Source organism: Rutidosis leptorrhynchoides, chromosome 6 (genome assembly GCF_046630445.1).
Source record: "Rutidosis leptorrhynchoides isolate AG116_Rl617_1_P2 chromosome 6, CSIRO_AGI_Rlap_v1, whole genome shotgun sequence".
In the NCBI taxonomy this organism is placed as follows: Eukaryota; Viridiplantae; Streptophyta; class Magnoliopsida; order Asterales; family Asteraceae; genus Rutidosis; species Rutidosis leptorrhynchoides.
This window is the reverse complement of record NC_092338.1, coordinates 32,615,658-32,634,341: the sequence shown is the minus strand read 5'-3', so window position 1 is coordinate 32,634,341 and position 18,684 is coordinate 32,615,658.

The following is an 18,684-nucleotide window of genomic DNA, read 5'->3' as shown; positions in this document are numbered from 1 at the left end:
AACGTTTATAATCAATATGAACGGGACATTTCAAATAATAATAATAATAATAATAATAATAATAATAATAATAATAATAATAATAATAATAATAATGAGTAGTTTTTAGTTAGTTAAAATTTTGGGATCGATATATAATGAATGAGAAGTGTAATGGTGATTTATAATGAACGAGAAGTGTAATGGTTAAAGTATAAAATGTGAAAACTATGTGGTAAGTTTGTAAAAACTATAAAGTTAAGTGTTATAAAGGGCGAAACTGAATTATTAAAATATAAAAAATTTGAAGGGTGTTTGTGAAACTATTGAGGGCTACTATTCAAATAATAATAATAATAATAATAATAATAATAATAATAATAATAATAATAATAATAATAATAATAATAATAATAATAATAATGAGTAGTTTTTAGTTAGTTAAAATTTTGGGATCGATATATAATGAATGAGAAGTGTAATGGTGATTTATAATGAACGAGAAGTGTAATGGTTAAAGTATAAAATGTGAAAACTATGTGGTAAGTTTGTAAAAACTATAAAGTTAAGTGTTATAAAGGGCGAAACTGAATTATTAAAATATAAAAAATTTGAAGGGTGTTTGTGAAACTATTGAGGGCTACTATTCATTTGCTCTATATCATTTAGATATATAGAGTAATACCTAAAACTTATAGATATGTTTCAATTTATGAAAATAACTAGTAAAACGGGCCCGCCCGATGCCGCGGGGCCTTTGAGTTGTGTATTCATAGTTAGCGGAGCGATTTGTATTTACAGAAGTAAAAACGTTTTACTACGGGTGTTTTTAGATGCACGTAGTTAGTACCTAGATGTGTATATGTATTGAATATATTCGATGTATTTAGCGTTTTTTTAGAAGTGTCCGTTTCGCGTAGAGTTAGTCCCGTTGTGTTCGTAAGATTTTTTTGGGTTGAACGGTGGGTTCGAATAAATTTAACGCGAGGCGAGCGGAAAGATATGTCCCGTTAAAAATATGGGTGAAGTTTGGTTAAGATTTTTAATTAAAATAATAAGTTTTATTTTGCACCCCCTTAAATGAGGGCTGAATTTGAAAGTTGTATATAGTTTGAGGGGGTATTTGGTTTTTTCCCCCTTTTTCCTCTGATGTCGTTTTGACCCAAATTTTGGTGGGGCTTCGTAAGATTTTTTTGGGTTGAACGGTGGGTTCGAAAAAATTTAACGCGAGGCGAGCAGAAAGATATGTTCCGTTAAAAATATGGGTGAAGTTTGGTTAAAATTTTTAATTAAAATAATAAGTTTCATTTTGCACCCCTGAAATGAGAGCTGAATTTGAAAGTTGGATATAGTTTGAGGGGGTGTTTGGTTTTTTGCCCCCTTTTTCCTCTGATGTCGCTTTGACCCAAATTTGGGTTGGGCTTGGGGCAAAACGACCAAAAAAATTGGTGGTGATTAGTATATATGGTTAATGTTTCGCTTTTTCATTTTTCGTAGATATGACGCCATACACTTTTAGATCTATATTTCTATATTTCTGCAAAAAGCATCACCAAAGATCTTGCTCTCTTTTTTGTTGAAGTGAATTATGGTGGTCTTCGATATTACCACCAAATTAACCGTCGGTCAGTTTCGGTGGTGGTTCTCAATAGCAAACGGTGGTCGTAAATCGGAAGTTGTAGTTCAAGCAGTAGCTACTTGTTGTGTATTGTAGTTTAAGTTATTATTTTACAACTTAAACTAACAACTTTGTTTAAATTTGAAGTGAAACATATGATGTACATATAGTTTTTTTGTATTGTAACTTTCATTTTTAGTATTAGTATTAAAAATCTTAATGAAGAATAATAAGAGCATATATTACCACCGACAGTGGCGGAACTTGAACCTGACCACCGATAAGAGGAGTGCAAAAAATTATTAAATTTTTCATTACAGCGGGAGCAAACACTAAAAAAAACCTTATTTTTTTGGTAATATTTTGTTTTTTAGTGTAAACTTTTTAAAAAAAATAAAAAATTCAGCTGGGGCGGATGCCTCGTCCTGTCTACACAAAGCTCCGCCCCTGACCACCGAACTATTGGTTGAGTGGTAAAAAGCATCGGTTGATTCTGGGCCCGTATCCTTGAAAAAAATAGGTGCAAGTTCAAATCCTGAGGTGTGAGTTTTCTTCAAGGTTGTGCCTCTGGTATCCTTCACTTTGTGCGGGCCAAGCAGTTAACCTAAAGCATTCCAGTTTCTTCCTAACGAGTGTGTGAGTGGCAAATGAGAGGATTTGATGCCAAAATTGTCATTCAAAAAAATAAAGCCATATATTATCTTATATATAATTTATTTATTTTTTTCATCAGGTAACATATAAAAAGTCTAATATAAAAAAGTTGTAGGTAGTGGATGAACAAAATATGTTGTAACATGAAAAACTAAAAAGAAAAAAAATTATGTAGATGCTGATGTCCGCATGAAGTCAGTACTTGTACTATGTGCATTAAAGATGGTACCAACTGATGTATGTAGTAGTGTGTTAAGAATGCATTAAAATGTTGTGTATTAAGAATAGGGGAGAGATATCTACACAACTATTTTTGTTATGTACATAATCAATCATGTTTTATATATTGTACAATACAATATTTTAAAGTAAAATTGGTTGTATACATAACAAAAATAGTTATGTACATATCAACACCCTTAAGAATAAGACTATGGTATATTCGATAATCCCTTTATCTTTTAGATAAATGGATAATTATTTATGAGTACTTCAATTTAGTCATTATGTTATTATTACAAAACATGGTCCATAAAGTTCATTACTTGTTTGTTTGAGTATTCAATTAATATTATTATGAATAGCTAAATTTATTTTATTTTTACTTGAATAATTGAATCTTAGTTCATAGAATGCAAAAAAAATTTAGATTCAATTATTGTTTTAATTAATTGATTGTATGCTTGATTAAAGATCTACCATTGTTACGGTTCATGATTAATTTGATTCCCATGATTTATCAAGTAGTTAACAATAGTTAATTTTGTAACATTTTATGTTTCAATTGTTTATGATAGCGAATAAATATGAGAGTTTAAATGATATAATTAATTGGGATAATTATGATTTAAATTTGAGACATCACTCTACGTTAAAATTAGTGAATTGGATTAAGATTGAACTTAAACAATATACTACTCTCTACGTGTCATCTTAAGTGTCCATTATTGATTTTTTCAAAAAAAATTTTGTCAACTTTGACCGTAAATATTTTTATTTATATTATATAATATTTGATGAAAATTATATGAATAGAAACACAATTAAAACTCAATTCATTGATATAATTTTCATCAACAATTATATAGCACAAATAAAAATATTTAAAGTCAAAGTTGACAGAGAAAGACATTAAAAAGTCAACGGTGACATTTAAGATGGGACGGAGGAAGTATAATACTAGTAATCTCTTTCACAGTAGTGTGGCTTAATCAGTCACTGATGTCAACACGGGGGAAGTTGTTCGCACAATTACAAAGTCTCGTTTTGAGAAGTCTTGTCTTGAAGATCGATGTATTTGTGTTTGTCACCTTCGTATTATGTCAAAAAGATATATGAAAATTAAACGTGGCAACATACTGTGTCGTGAAGTAACAAGAACTTTTGAATATGTGCTTTCACAAGATGCTATAAAGATATAACTAACGGTATTCAAATTAACGTCGGATGCAAGAGGCAAGAGACTCTAGGACGGATCCATTACTTTATGGGCTATAGATAACCAACATATAGCGTTATATTAACTACACAACACAACTAATGGTGAATCTTACGAACCGGGAAGGGCATACGCATTTTAAGCATCTTAATTTAATTGTTAGTATGTATATGTATAATATTTGTCTTTTTGAAATTATACGTTTTTAACTTATTAGTATTTGGAATGTATTTGTTATCGTTAACGAAATTTAGCATTTAACATATTATTAAAAGCAAGTTATCATGTTAGCCCACTTTACACATAAATATAACACAAAATAAATGTCACCCAATATACAAAATAAACACAGTTTCATCTTGTTCTTTGTTGCTTCAGCAATCTTGACGGTAGCATATGAGATAATCAATTTTCGTTGTAGAATCTCATTTTTGCTTCGTTGTTCTAACAGGATTGCTATGCCCATTCAGGGATGGTTTCTTGGTCGTACCATCCAAGCCAACCGCAGTTACGAGACCTCTATGAACAAAAACGAATATGTTAATCATTTTATAAACCAAACAAAACGCTAAAGAAATTGAGTTACATTTTACCAGAAAATCAGGACACCCATAAAACTTACGACCAAGATTGTTAACCGTCCATGAGGTTTTGATTATAACACGTTTGCCGCATCTACAGAAAACACTCGTAATCTGAATTGAGAGTATTTGGTACAGAGAAGGTACGGAAGAGAGTGAAATATGAGTTTTAAGTAGGTTGTGAGAGTTCTTTATATAGATAGAGTAAAGTAGGGTTAGGGTTTAATGAAGTAGGGTTAAGGTTAACCAAATTAGGTTTAGAGTTTCATTAATTAGGGGTAAGGTTTAATTAACTAGGATTGTATACAAAAGCATACATAACATCAACATCATATTTGATACAAATCTTCTTACATAAACAAATAACATTTCAAATTAAAATTGCTACAACAACATAAATATGATAATCAATTAAATACTTGAAAGCTACAATCAGCATAATACTCGAAAGCCAATTTTCTCGTGAATAACGTTGATGCACCATCGGTAGAGAAACGATTTGGAAGAAAGCCAAAGTTGATGTAAATGAGGAACCATCTTTGTAGAATACCTTTACCAAGTTCTTCTTAATAATGTTGATGAAATACAGAAGCACTTTGGACTACCATAATACATCCACCACATTTACCCATTGACATCTTCAAAGATTTTGTGATGAATAGTATCGAGAATAGAATATGTAGTATCTTAAATATTAAAATAACCTATAACCATTATAATAACACATAATAATGTGCAAATCATATCCTAAATATTGAGAATCTTACTTTGATCACTACATGACGATCACCCAAAGCATTTGGAATGCAAGTCTTGAGAACACCAACAACCTTGCCGATTTGCTTTTTTTCAGACAACCAGGTATTCGTCCTAAATTTGAATCCCATTCACTTAAAAACACAAACAAAATGTCACAATTGAAAAACACAAACAAAATGTACAATTGGAAAACAAAACCCGATAGATTATTTCCACCATCAGGATACACCCATTTTATCGCAGAAAGCCATGAAATTTGTTCAAAGCTATCATCATATGATGTCTTTTCAAACACCTTTTTTATATATATAAATCTTCGGTGCTCAACGTGATTATATTGAGATTGGCTTCTATGATAAGCAACATGGAGAACACCCGCCAGACCTGGAATATTGTATCCAAGTTCAACGTAATTAAGATGACAGTCTGGAACTGGCGGGGGTGATGGTGGTGGTGTTATGATTTGAGGTTTCGATTGAGATGAACTGCCAAAATGATTGAAAACGATTAGGGTATATTTGCAAGAAATTCCCAATCATCTACCGGCGCTGGAAAACCCAGTAGCGGATTTAGTAATCGTCGTCGCGGGTGTCACTACTTAAAAGGTCAAAAAAACTTATACTATCTAACGGTGTCAGTAAAAAAATTAGTATTATCCAATACTATCACTAGTTAAAAGTTCAAAAAAAAAATTCTACTGCATCACGTATTTCACTAGTAACTCGTACTACCAGTGACTATCTATAGGTCCACCCTTGGCAAAAACTGTTTAGGTTGAGTTGTATAAAACCGGTCTTCTCAAAATCGGTTATATATGTTTCGTAAAATTTGCATGCAAAATACTGTTTTTGTAAACCAATGTAAATTTTATATATATATTTTTTTTGTCAAAAAATTCATACTCAACACGTAATAATAGCCTTAAATAATTCTCAAGAAGATGCTTCATTAATAAAAAAGTTCCAAACTCGAGAAGCAAAACAGTGTTGGATGATATAGTTCTGGAATTCTATAATCACACCATCAGATTCATGATAGTGTTGAATGATTTAGTCTTTTAGATATATATATATATATTTTTTTGGTTTATATCCAAAAATTTGGTTAAATTCTCGTTAATTCTGAAAAGTTTGATCACTGATCAATAACTAATGTCGTTTTCTATGGGTTAAGCTGTGGAATGGTAATATGACCCGCTTTTGATGACGTGTCAAATAATTTTAGTTGCAATTACCTTTTAATTGGTTAAACATTAAGTTATTATTATTATTATTATTATTATTATTATTATTATTATTTTATTATTATTACAATTGAGCAAAAGCCATCAACTGTAGACAGCATTTTAATAATCTAAAAGGGTATTTTCATCTTTTTAAGCCATAAAATATTTACCACTCACACTCCTTTCCCTTCTCCATTTGCTCACCGGACGATCTTTCTAGGGTTTTCTGGACGATTTTTTTCCTCCCCAGTTCCATCCTGTCGCCACCGACTACCATCATCTCCATCGCCATTACCATCGTCTCCATCGCAACCAAGACGTTTTTTGGGATGCTTTGTTTCCCTTCATTCATCCGTGTAGCATTTCCATCCACCGGCAATCCCTGATAACCTCCATCGCCAATCACTAATAACATCCACCGCCATTCCATTTCAGATGAGTAAAATAGCAGATTAGAACACCGGATCCATGCTATAAGATTTAATGAGTTTGAAAGGTTAGGGTTTCGTCAAGTCGCCGAGTTTTGCGAACAAAAAAATAGAGTTTCATCAGTTTGCAAAGCCTTGAAAAGTTAGGGGTTTTGAAGCTATTGATAATCTGCTGCGTATCCAGTTGTTTACAAAGGTTAAATATTATTATTTTTTGTTTATCTTTGATTTGTCTTCGTAGGTGTGCTGATTTTTTGATTAATGAACCTCCGCGTGTTTTCGCTTATATGTATATAAGACATGTACACATATCTATAGAAATTTTGTATTTGTGGTGTTGTATTATGCACAAAAAATTGTTACACCAGTTCTGTTTGTTTGTTTCAGTTTAAATTTTTCACGTGATTTTTTTCCATCCGTGTGTTTCTTGCTGTTAAATTTCATATAATCGTACATGCTTATTTTTAATATGTTGCTTCTATGTGAGGATTTATTTTCTACATTTTTGTTCATTGTTGTTTGTGTAGCTCTTTTTATGGAATTGCAGCATATGTTTAATGTTTTCAGTACCTCAGTGTCACACCCCCAAATAGGGCCTGAGGTATTTGTGACTAATTATATTAAATCACAGTTGTATAAACGAGAACGACTCTATGTGAGACGTTTTATTGAGTTTTGCAGCGGAAGGTAAACAGATTACATTGTATTTAGAGCATTAAATGTCTTTAATTGATATGATATGTAAAGAAGACTCCAAGCATAGCAAGCAATCATCATCAAAGCAGTAGATATACAGCGAAAGCAATATTTAAGTACCTGAGAATAAACATGCTTAAAAAGTCAACACGAGGTTGAGTGAGTTCATAGGTTTATCATAAATCAATAGTTCGGTATAGCATTAGACCACAAGATTTCAGTTTAAAGTTGATTGATACCAATTATATCAATCTAAAAAGAGTTGCTGCAGTTTGTAATATCGCTACTAGACAAAAGTTTACCCCGCGACACCTTGAACAGTCAGTGTCAGTTGAATCATTATTATGTAACCAAAGACCATCAGTCAAATAGTTAGAGACGTCACTCTCAGTAGCGCTACTCACAATAAATAAGTTTGCATTTTATACCTCAGCAATTAACAATATTACCGTGGGGATTTAGCATGACAAAGCACGTATATAGCATAAAAGTTTGACTACTTGTGTCTAACGTGTAAAACATTTATAAAAGTTGCGCATGTATTCTCAGCCCAAAAATATATATAAAAAGGGAGCTATGAAAACTCACGATACGATACGATAGTTTGTAGTAAATATGCATAGGATGGCACTGAACAAGTACATAGTTGACCTCGGATTCACGAACCTATATCAAGTATATATATTAACACATATACTCATAATCGAATAAGTTATATATATATATATATATATATATATATATATATATATATATATATATATATATATATATATATATATATATTAGTTATTAGTTATGTCATTTTTATATTAACAACATGTAAGTTTCTTATATTTATTTTATATACTCTAAATAGATAAAAAATATAAATTTTATTATGTTATGTGTAAATATATATATATATATATATATATATATATATATATATATATATATATACATATATATCATTTTTTTGTTAAAATAGTAATTATAATAATACTAAAATAATATTGGTAATGATAAAAATAATAATAATGATAATATTAATATCAATATCAATAATAATGATAATAATATTAATGATAATAATATTAATGATTCTATTAATGATAATTATAATGATAGTTTTAATAGTAAAAGAAATCTTATTAAAAGTGATAATTTAATACAAATAATAATTTTAATACCTTTAATAATAAGAATGATAATAATGATAGTAATAATAATAATTTCAATAAAGATGGTAATTTTGATAAAAATGATAAGATAAAATGATACTTTTAATTATAACCATGTTTTTAATATTAATGTTAATAATAACTTTAATATTAGTAATAATAATAATATCAATAATTTTAATGATAATAATAATATTAATAATAATAATAATAATAATAATAATAATAATAATAATAATAATAATAATAATAAATAATAATAATAATAATAATAATAATAATAATAATAAAAATAAAAATAAATAAATAAATAAATAAATAAATGAGAAACTACCTTATTAAAGACTTTTCTAAAAAAATGCCCGAGACCGGGCTCGAACCCGAGACCTCTCGCTTACTCAACACACACCCAAACCATCCATGTGCTAGCTCATTTCTGTTTTATATTCCCTAATTAATTATATAATCTATATATCTATCTGTTATCTTCTCCTTCTTAATTAATCCGTCGACAAGGAGCATAATTTATAACATCAAATAAATTTTCGTTTTTGGTTTAGGAATTACAGAGAAACGGATTAACAAACGTTGGTGGATTGCATTGTGATAGTGCTCTAAATGAACATATATTTAGTATCAATATCCTTCCAATATGTAAAGCTTTTAGTTACTATTGTTCTATTTTTATGTAATAATCGTTTAAATAAATAAGTGCGAAGACAAAAGAAGAAAACGGCGATTTGAAGACGCAAATGACCAAAAAACTCAAATGTACAAGATACAATACAAGTGGTTCAATTTATTGATGAATAATGTCTAAAAAGACAAAAGTACAAGCCGCGAAACGCAAAGTACAAGATATCTAAGCATACGAAAAAGCGTTCGAAAATCCGAAACCGAGACATGAACAGAGCATCAACGCGCGAATCAACGAAGCTAAAATTACAAGTCAACTATGCACAAGAATATAATAGAATATATATATAATTATATAAATTATATATATATTATATATATATTTATTAATTATGTCGACAAGCAAATGGCCAAAAATTGGTGAGCTGGAATCCGAAGCTCCGCACTCGCAGAGCTGTGAGGCACAAAACCTCAGCACTTGCGGAGCAGCCAAATTCAAAATCTGCCTATAAAAGGCACAAGCTTCTGCCGAATCCATATATCATATTTTCTATCTATCTCTCTCAATTTATATTTATATTTTATAATTTTAATTTTAATTTTAAGTTAATAATAATAAGGTTATTGTAAGAATGTTTTAAGGTTTTGTAAGACGGAACTCTGTCCGTGTAACGCTATGCGATTAAATACCACTGTAAGCTATGTTCTTCCTTTTTAAATTAATGTCTAGTAACTAAGTTATTATTATGCTTATTTGAGCCGAAGTAATAGTGATGTTAGACTAAATATTAAAGACGGGGTTATTGGATTTTGTACCATAATTCGAGTTTGGACAAAAGACCGACACTTGTGAACATTGGACTATTGACTATTAATAGGTAGGGGGTATTTTCTAATTGAATGATAACTCATTGGAACCTGTCGAACCTATCTTCAAATTAGTTAATCTAATAATTATTAAATTGATTACGCATTTCTTATTTAGTGACGTTTATACGACATCATTTACAATCATTTAATTAATCAATTTGATTGGGTAATTGATTATTCATTATGGCCAACTGAATAAATTAATGTATCATGGATTAATTAAAACAGGGGTGGATTACATATAAGGATAATTGGTGTAATTGTTAACAAAGTATTAAAACCTTGGATTACACGCAGTCGATAACCTGGTGTAATTATTAACAAAGTATTAAAACCTTGTTACAGTTCGAATCCCTAATTAGTTGAAATATTTGACTTCGGGAATAAGGTTAATTTGACGAGCATATTATAATTATGACCGATGGACTATTATGGGTAAAACCCAGATAGGTATCAAATAAGCCAGGACAAAGGACAATTAACCCAGAGTAATAAATTAAAATCAAAACGTCAAACATCATGATTACGGAAGTTTAAATAAGCATAATTCTTTTATTGTATTTCTCATCGTACTTTCATTTACTGTTATTTTATTATTCGCAATTTTATATTTCATCATTTAATTATTGTTATTTATTTTACGCATTTTAATTATTTTCATTTATCTTTACACTTAAAATATAAAATCGACAAACCGGTCATTAAACGATAAAACCCCCTTTTTATAATAATAATAATACTACTTTTATATATATATATATATATATATATATATATATATATATATATATATATATATATATATATATATATATATATACAAATATAGTTTAAAATAAAATATAGCGTTAAACTCAGCTAGCTCCCTGCGGAACGAACCGGACTTACTAAAAACTACATTACTTTACGATTAGGTACATTGCCTATAGTGTTGTAGCAAGGTTTAGGTATATCCACTCTATAAATAAATAAATAACTTGTGTAAAATTGTATCGTATTTAATAGTATTTCGCAATAAAAATATAACTATTTCGTATACACCTCGCATAACATCAAGTATTTTTGGCGCCGTTGCCGGGGAGCGGTAAAATGCTATATTTTTAAAAAAAATATATTAAAAAAAATAATAATAATATAAAAAAAAATATATTTTTAAGAGTTTGTTTAATATATATAAAAATTAAAAGTATTTTTAGTTTTATTTCTAATTTTTAAAATATAAGTTTATTTTATTTAAAAAGAAAAGAAAACTGAACCTGCTCGAATTTGGCCTGCGCGAAATCTGAATCTGCAAACTCCGCAGTCGCGGAGACTTTTGGGCATCAAGCATTCGCACTCGCGGAGCTGTCTGACACCTGTAACCTTGTACGCATTAATTGCTGATTAGGGTTTTAATAATTTAATTAATTATTATTAATCTAATTAGGTTTTGATTTATTTAATTAGTATTTAGTTTTTAGTTTTAATTTATAATTAGTAATATTAAGTTTTAATATTATTATTAATTATATAAATTAATACTTTTATAAAATAATAATATAAAAATAATATTTTTATAAAAATAAGTAATTTTATCATTTTTTTTTCTTTTTATAAATTATATATTTTTATCATTTATTTGTAATTTGTATATTTTTCGTTCGTAATTTGTTTAAAGATTAGTTTTTGCCGTAGTTAATTTATATTTCTAGATTCTTAGGATTTGCCGTAAAATCCCTTAAGTGCTTTTTATTTAGATTAAGATTTAGGCGCTTTAGAATTTTATGACGTTGCTTATCGCTTTAATATTTAATAGATTTTAGTGCCTATTAAGTTATTGCCGTTTTGGATATAGAGTTCTTTTTAAGCTTTAATTCCTTTAGACGCAACTTTTAATATTTAGTTTTTAGACTTTTAAGTTTCGACGCTTTACTTTCTTATTATTATTTTTCGACTTTTTATTTTTCGACGTTTTTCGACGCACTCTTTTTCTTCCTCTTATTTCTCGATGCTCTAGTTTTTAGGACATAGATTTTATCTTCAAAATTTCGACGAAAATTTATTTTAAGCGGTTAAATTGATAGACATCCAAAATTTTCTGGTTCGTAGTAATAGTTGGATTTGTTAGTGGCGAGTTGTGGGCTTCCGATTTAAAGGGTCCTGGCTGCCTGCTGCATCTATTGGCTATTCGAAACGTGGGCAAAATCAGAAAAGTCTATTAAATTGATAACTTATATATATATTTTTTTATTTTTTATAACTAATAGGATATTCATTGAATGCACCGAGCAAAACGTTCACCACCTTTCATACGTTCACCACCTGTAACTCGATCAAGACATCTAGTCAATATTGTCGCCGATGATTTTTCTTTAGAATCATCATCAAGTCGACCAAGTATTCCAAATCAAATTCCCGATAATCCATTTTTTGAACCCGACCTCACAATTGAGAACCAGGAGGATATTCAAGGACAATTCCAAGATCCTGAACCAATAATCATTCCTCCTGAACCACAAATCGTTAAATCAGAATCTTCTAGTGATTCATATTCAACAAATTCAAATATGGAAATAACGGAACCTCTAAGTATGGAAGACCGAATGAGAGCCACACGCACGGGCCAAGGTCACGCCATTATTAAGCCAGACATTAATGCGCCAGATTATGAAATCAAAGGACAAATCCTACACATGGTAACTAATCAGTGCCAATATAGTGGTACGCCGAAAGAAGATCCAAACGAACATCTTCGAACCTTTAATAGGATCTGTACTTTATTCAAAATCAGAGAAGTTGAGAATGAACAGATCTATCTCATGTTGTTTCCCTGGACTTTAAAGGGAGAAGCCAAAGATTGGTTAGAATCGTTACCTGAAGGAGCGATTGATAAATGGGATGTTTTAGTTGAGAAATTTCTTAAAGGATTCTTTCCGGCATCTAAAGCCGTGAGACTTCAAGGAGAAATTGTTACGTTCGCGCAAAAGCCAAATGAAACATTATATGAGGCGTGGACAAGATTCGGAAAATTGTTGAGAGGATGTCCTCAGCACGGTTTAGACACTTATCAAATAGTACAAATATTCTACCAAGGTGTCGACGTCGCTACACGAAAAGACATCGACACAGCAGCTGGTGGTTCCATTATAAAGAAAACCGCAACCGAAGCTCACAAAATCATTGATAACACAACCTCCCACTCGTATGAGTGGCATCAGGAAAAAGATATTTTCGTTCATCTAAAGCGGCTAGAGCCGATTCCAGCCATGACTTTGATTCCGTTTTCGCAAAAATAGATGCTTTCGAGAGACGAATGGAAAAGATGAATTATGATATTCACGCAATACGAATCAGTTGTGAGCAATGCGGTGGACCACACTTAACGAAAGATTGTCACAATGAACAAACGATGGAACAACGTGAGAATGTTTTCTACATGAACCAAAGGCCGGGAAATAATTATCAAAATAATTATCAACCGCCAAAGCCAAACTTCAATCGAAATCAAAACATTCTTTACAATCCAAATGGACCCAACAATAACTCATATAACCAACAAGGTCCAAATAACAAACCAACTCAAAACAACACTTTCAATCAACAAAGACCTGGCTTGTATAAACCACCACAATAAACCGAAGAGAAAAATCCAAATCTGGAAGAAATGGTACAAAAGCTAGTTGAATCTCAAACACAATTTATTGCAACTCAAACCCAAACGAATGAGAGGTTTGATCAGTCATTAAGAACTCAACAAGCTTCTATTTTGAATCTAGAAAAACACGTAGGTACCCTTGCTAGCATGATGAGTGAGAGAGAACAAGGAAAGCTACCGAGTAATACTGAAGTAAATCCTCGAAATGAGAATGTTAATATGGTGTCAACAAATTCTGAAAAACCAGCATCAGAATATGGGAAGGTTTTCGATGTGAGTAACAATGAAGAAGTTACGCCACCACTACTACCCGAGTATGTAAAGCCAGTGGTAGCACCATACAGACCACCCATCCCGTTTCTAAGAAAAGGAGTTGAGTATGAGCAAGTGATAGGTAATAAATTTTGTGATACCTCTGGAAAAAAGAAGAATAATAAGAAGGTACAAGAAATAAAAATCGTAAAAATAAACCCGGTGAAGACCGTTCCATCAAAACTTCCACCAAGGTTGGGTGATCCGGGTGAATTTATTGTTCCTTGTCTACTTAGTGATTGTGTCATGTATGATGCACTAGCAGATTTAGGTGCGAGTATAAGTGTTATGCCTCTTTCACTATATAAGAGATTAGGAGTAGGTGAGTTAAGTCCAACGGAAATGAGTGTTTGACACTTTGATCAAACCATTAGGCACCCAGTTGGAATTGCTGACAACCTACCCATTCAAGTGGGTAATTTAACCTTTTTAGTCGAATTTATTGTCATTGACATAGAAGAGGACTCAAACATTTCTCTAATTTTAGGTCGACCATTCTTAGCATCCACCAGGGCGTTATTTGATGTATGAGAGGGTAGAATGACACTTAGTAATGATGAAAAATCAATCACCTTGGTGAGTCGAAAGGCTAAATCTCCACCAACCAAAACCGTTGAACCAACAAAAACGATTGGTAAAAACCATATTGTTTTACCAACTCCAACGGTAGAGCTTAACAATAATAAAACGCCTAAGTGTGGGGAAGATGAAGTAACACCTAATGATGACTCAATAACAAAGAACCCCATTGTTGATACGAAATTAAATGACCCCATTATTAACAGTTCAATGAAGAAACTTATTAAACAGATTCGCGATGCTAGAACCAAGGGGAACTTTAAGTTATGTAACCGGTTAGTATCCAATCTATCGCCTAAAGAAAAGGCAAAACTAGTTGAATTTGTGGATATTAAACAGGAATCCAACCACTGGCTTAAAGTAAAAGTCACAGATATGCAAGTTGATTATGGTCAAAGAGAAATTGACGATGAAGTTAATCACAATTTCGACACCACAGCTACATAAGTGTGGGGAGATTCAAATGTTCTAAGAAAAAATACTGTTTAGAGTTAGTTGTTCTGTTCTCGTGTAGTTCTGAGAATGGAATCCGATTGGTCTTTTCCACTAGCAGACACTAAAGAACTAGTTTTCTCCCCCCATTTTAAATTTTTTGTTTTATAGGTTTTATATGAAATTTATATGCATTTTTAAATTTAAGTTTTGTGTGAATTTAAAAACAAAATTTACTTTATTTCATTAAGTTTAAAAAAATGATTTCTAAAATTCGTCGTAAGTTAAAGACTAGGTCATGGAACCGAAATTGCTTTACCCAATGGCGGGGCGAAAAATTTTGTTATCATTATTTTTAATATTATTGATCTAAAGTATACCAAAAAAATAAAAAAAACTCAAAAATCTTTGCTTTTAAAACAATCGCTTTAAAAACGACAAATTTTAAATTTTGTCGAGGGACGGACTAGGTAAACGTACCGAAACTACCTAAAGTAAAAGGAAACAAAATTTTTTATAAAAAATTATTCATTTAAATTGTTTTAATAAATAAAGGTTTTATATATAAAAAATATTATGTATATATATGTTTGTAGTTTATCTTATGTACAAAACAGGGTAAAACAACGCACTTTCAAAGACTGGCATTAAGTTCAGCAAAAGCTACTAATTTTAACGACAAGACGTAAAATATCAAATGTGATATAAAACAATATGTTTGCAAACTCGGTATTTTTAATCATTTTTCTACACTAATCACCCTCACGAATTTATAATTATAGTCTGATTTCATGGAAATGAGGGCATTGCATGATCTCAAGTGTGGGGAAGGGTTATAAATTCTCTCAGGTTTACACTTAGTTTAATTGCCAAATTTTGAAAAAAAAAATTTCAATTAAATGAATTCAAAATCATGTATATACATATTTATAAACGATAAAACTAGGTGATAATACCGAAATTATTGTTACCTCGAAAAGGACATAAATTGAGAAACAACCCAAAACGCTAGAATTCATTTAAAATGGAATAGAAGAGAATAAAAAGGCAAAGAAAAGAATAAATAAAAGCTAAGTGTGGGAAGAATGCACCAAGTTCTTTAAAACAGATATAACATATTTTTGTACAAGATTATTGCAGGTATTTTTGTTTTGGACTAAACTTATCAGTTTTACCCGATTTACTGTAATATATTTGAAAGAAAGATGGATCTACACGATGAATCAATTCCATCATTAAAGGAAGTAAAGTCTTCTGAAAAAGAAATGCACTTCTTGATTTCGATCAGGAAGTTGTCGTCCAGACCAGCTGTAGGTTGATGAAAGATATAGAAAAGTCATCTCTAAAATCAGCAGGAAATCCACGGACCTCAGCATCAAACAGGGTCGCCAAGTGGTCAGACTTATCCTATCCATGAGAGGATCTGTCTCGTAAAATGGGGAGGGCGCCGTGCAAATTAGCTTGATAAGACTAATGAATCAGACCCCCGGAAAGGATAATCTCCTTAAAGATTAAAAATCAGCTTTTAAGCCTGATATTACTCAATCCTTGAGATTGACCTTAAAGATTGAGAATTAAAAACTCATAGAATTTGATGATATCTAAACTCGAGCGTGAACGAGAAAATATTTTGATCAAATAAAAACCGATTTGTTTTCTGAAAAACCTATTTTCAATGCGTTCATTACCATTGAACGTAAAATCCTGAGAATTCATCGGAATTCATTAGGTCACCTGAACCAAATATGGTGTCAACCGTAAAAACGGTGGTTGCATAGCATGGTCGAAGACAGGACCTTGTGCCAGACCGAAAAATTATAGGGTGATCTTTGCTATTGCTCCTACAAAGGATAGTAATTGCATCCGACACGTTGTGGACCATAATCAAAAGCATGTCATTAGACATTGCCTTAACAGTTGCTTGTTCAACGCTTTCCTTTACAACCGGACGGTAGTTTACCGAAAGGTAATATACGGAGCAAGTATACTGGCCGTGTTACTTTCCTAATACAAGGTTGGCAAGTGGGTGACACAAAACCACGAGTTTTGAGTTAAAATTTTAAAATTTGAAACCCACAAAACCTACAAAAACATTTTTGCAAACACTGGTGAAGGGTTATTCCGGAAAACTTGTCTAGGGTAAAATCTAGCTTGAATTTTCAAAAGATCAAATATTTTCATAAAGATTCAATTTCCTTAAAGGATCTAAATTTTTATAAGTCATGTGGGACTGTAAACCACATCGTTACTATCATTGTTTATATCGCCATATTAAAATTACCGTTGTACAAAGTGTGAGAATAAAAAAAGTGATTCGAGTGAAGTGTGATTTAATTTCAAGTTCTGTATTGCTTAAGGACAAGCAACGTTCAAGTGTGGGGATATTTGATAGTGCTCTAAATGAACATATATTTAGTATCAATATCCTTCCAATATGTAAAGCTTTTAGTTACTATTGTTCTATTTTTATGTAATAATCGTTTAAATAAATTAGTGCGAAGACAAAAGAAGAAAACGACGATTTGAAGACGCAAATGACCAAAAAGCTCAAATATACAAGATACAATCCAAGTGGTTCAATTTATTGATGAATAATGTCTAAAAATGACAAAAGTATAAGCCGCGAAATGCAAAGTACAAGATATCTAAGCATACGAAAAAGCGTTCGAAAATCCGGAATCGAGACATGAACCGAGCATCAACGCGCGAGTCAACGGAGCTAAAATTACAAGTCAACTATGCACAAGAAGATAATATAATATATATATATATATATATATATATATATATATATATATATATATATATATATATATATATAATTATATAAATTATATATATATTATATATTTATTAATTATGTCGACAAGCAAATGGCCAAAAATTGGTGAGCTGGAATCCGAAGCTCCGCACTCGCGGAGCTGTGAGGCACAAAACCTCCGCACTCGCGGAGCAGCCAAATTCAAAATCAACCTATAAAAGGCACAAGCTTCTGCCGAATCCATATATCATATTTTCTATCTATCTCTCTCAATTTATATTTATATTTATATTTTATAATTTTAATTTTAAGTTAATAATAATAAGGTTATTGTAAGAATGTTTTAAGGTTTTGTAAGACGGAACTCTGTCCGTGTAACGCTACGCGATTAAATACCACTGTAAGCTATGTTCTTCCTTTTTAAATTAATGTCTCGTAACTAAGTTATTATTATGCTTATTTGAGCCGAAGTAATCGTGATGTTAGACCTAATATTAAAGACGGGGTTATTGGATTTTGTACCATAATTTGGGTTTGGACAAAAGACCGACACTTGTGAACATTGGACTATTGACTATTAATAGGTAGGGGGTATTGTCTAATTGAATGACAACTCATTGGAACATGTCGAACCTATCTTCAAATTAGTTAATATAATAATTATTAAATTGATTACGAATGTCCTATTTAGTGACGTTTATACGACATTGTTTACAATCATTTAATTAATCAATTGGATTGGGTAATTGATTATTCATTATGGTCAAGTGAATAAATTAATGTATCATGGACTAATTAAAACAGGGGTGGATTACATACAAGGATAATTGGTGTAATTGTTAACAAAGTATTAAAACCTTGGATTACACGCAGTCGATAACCTGGTGTAATTATTAACAAAGTATTAAAACCTTGTTAC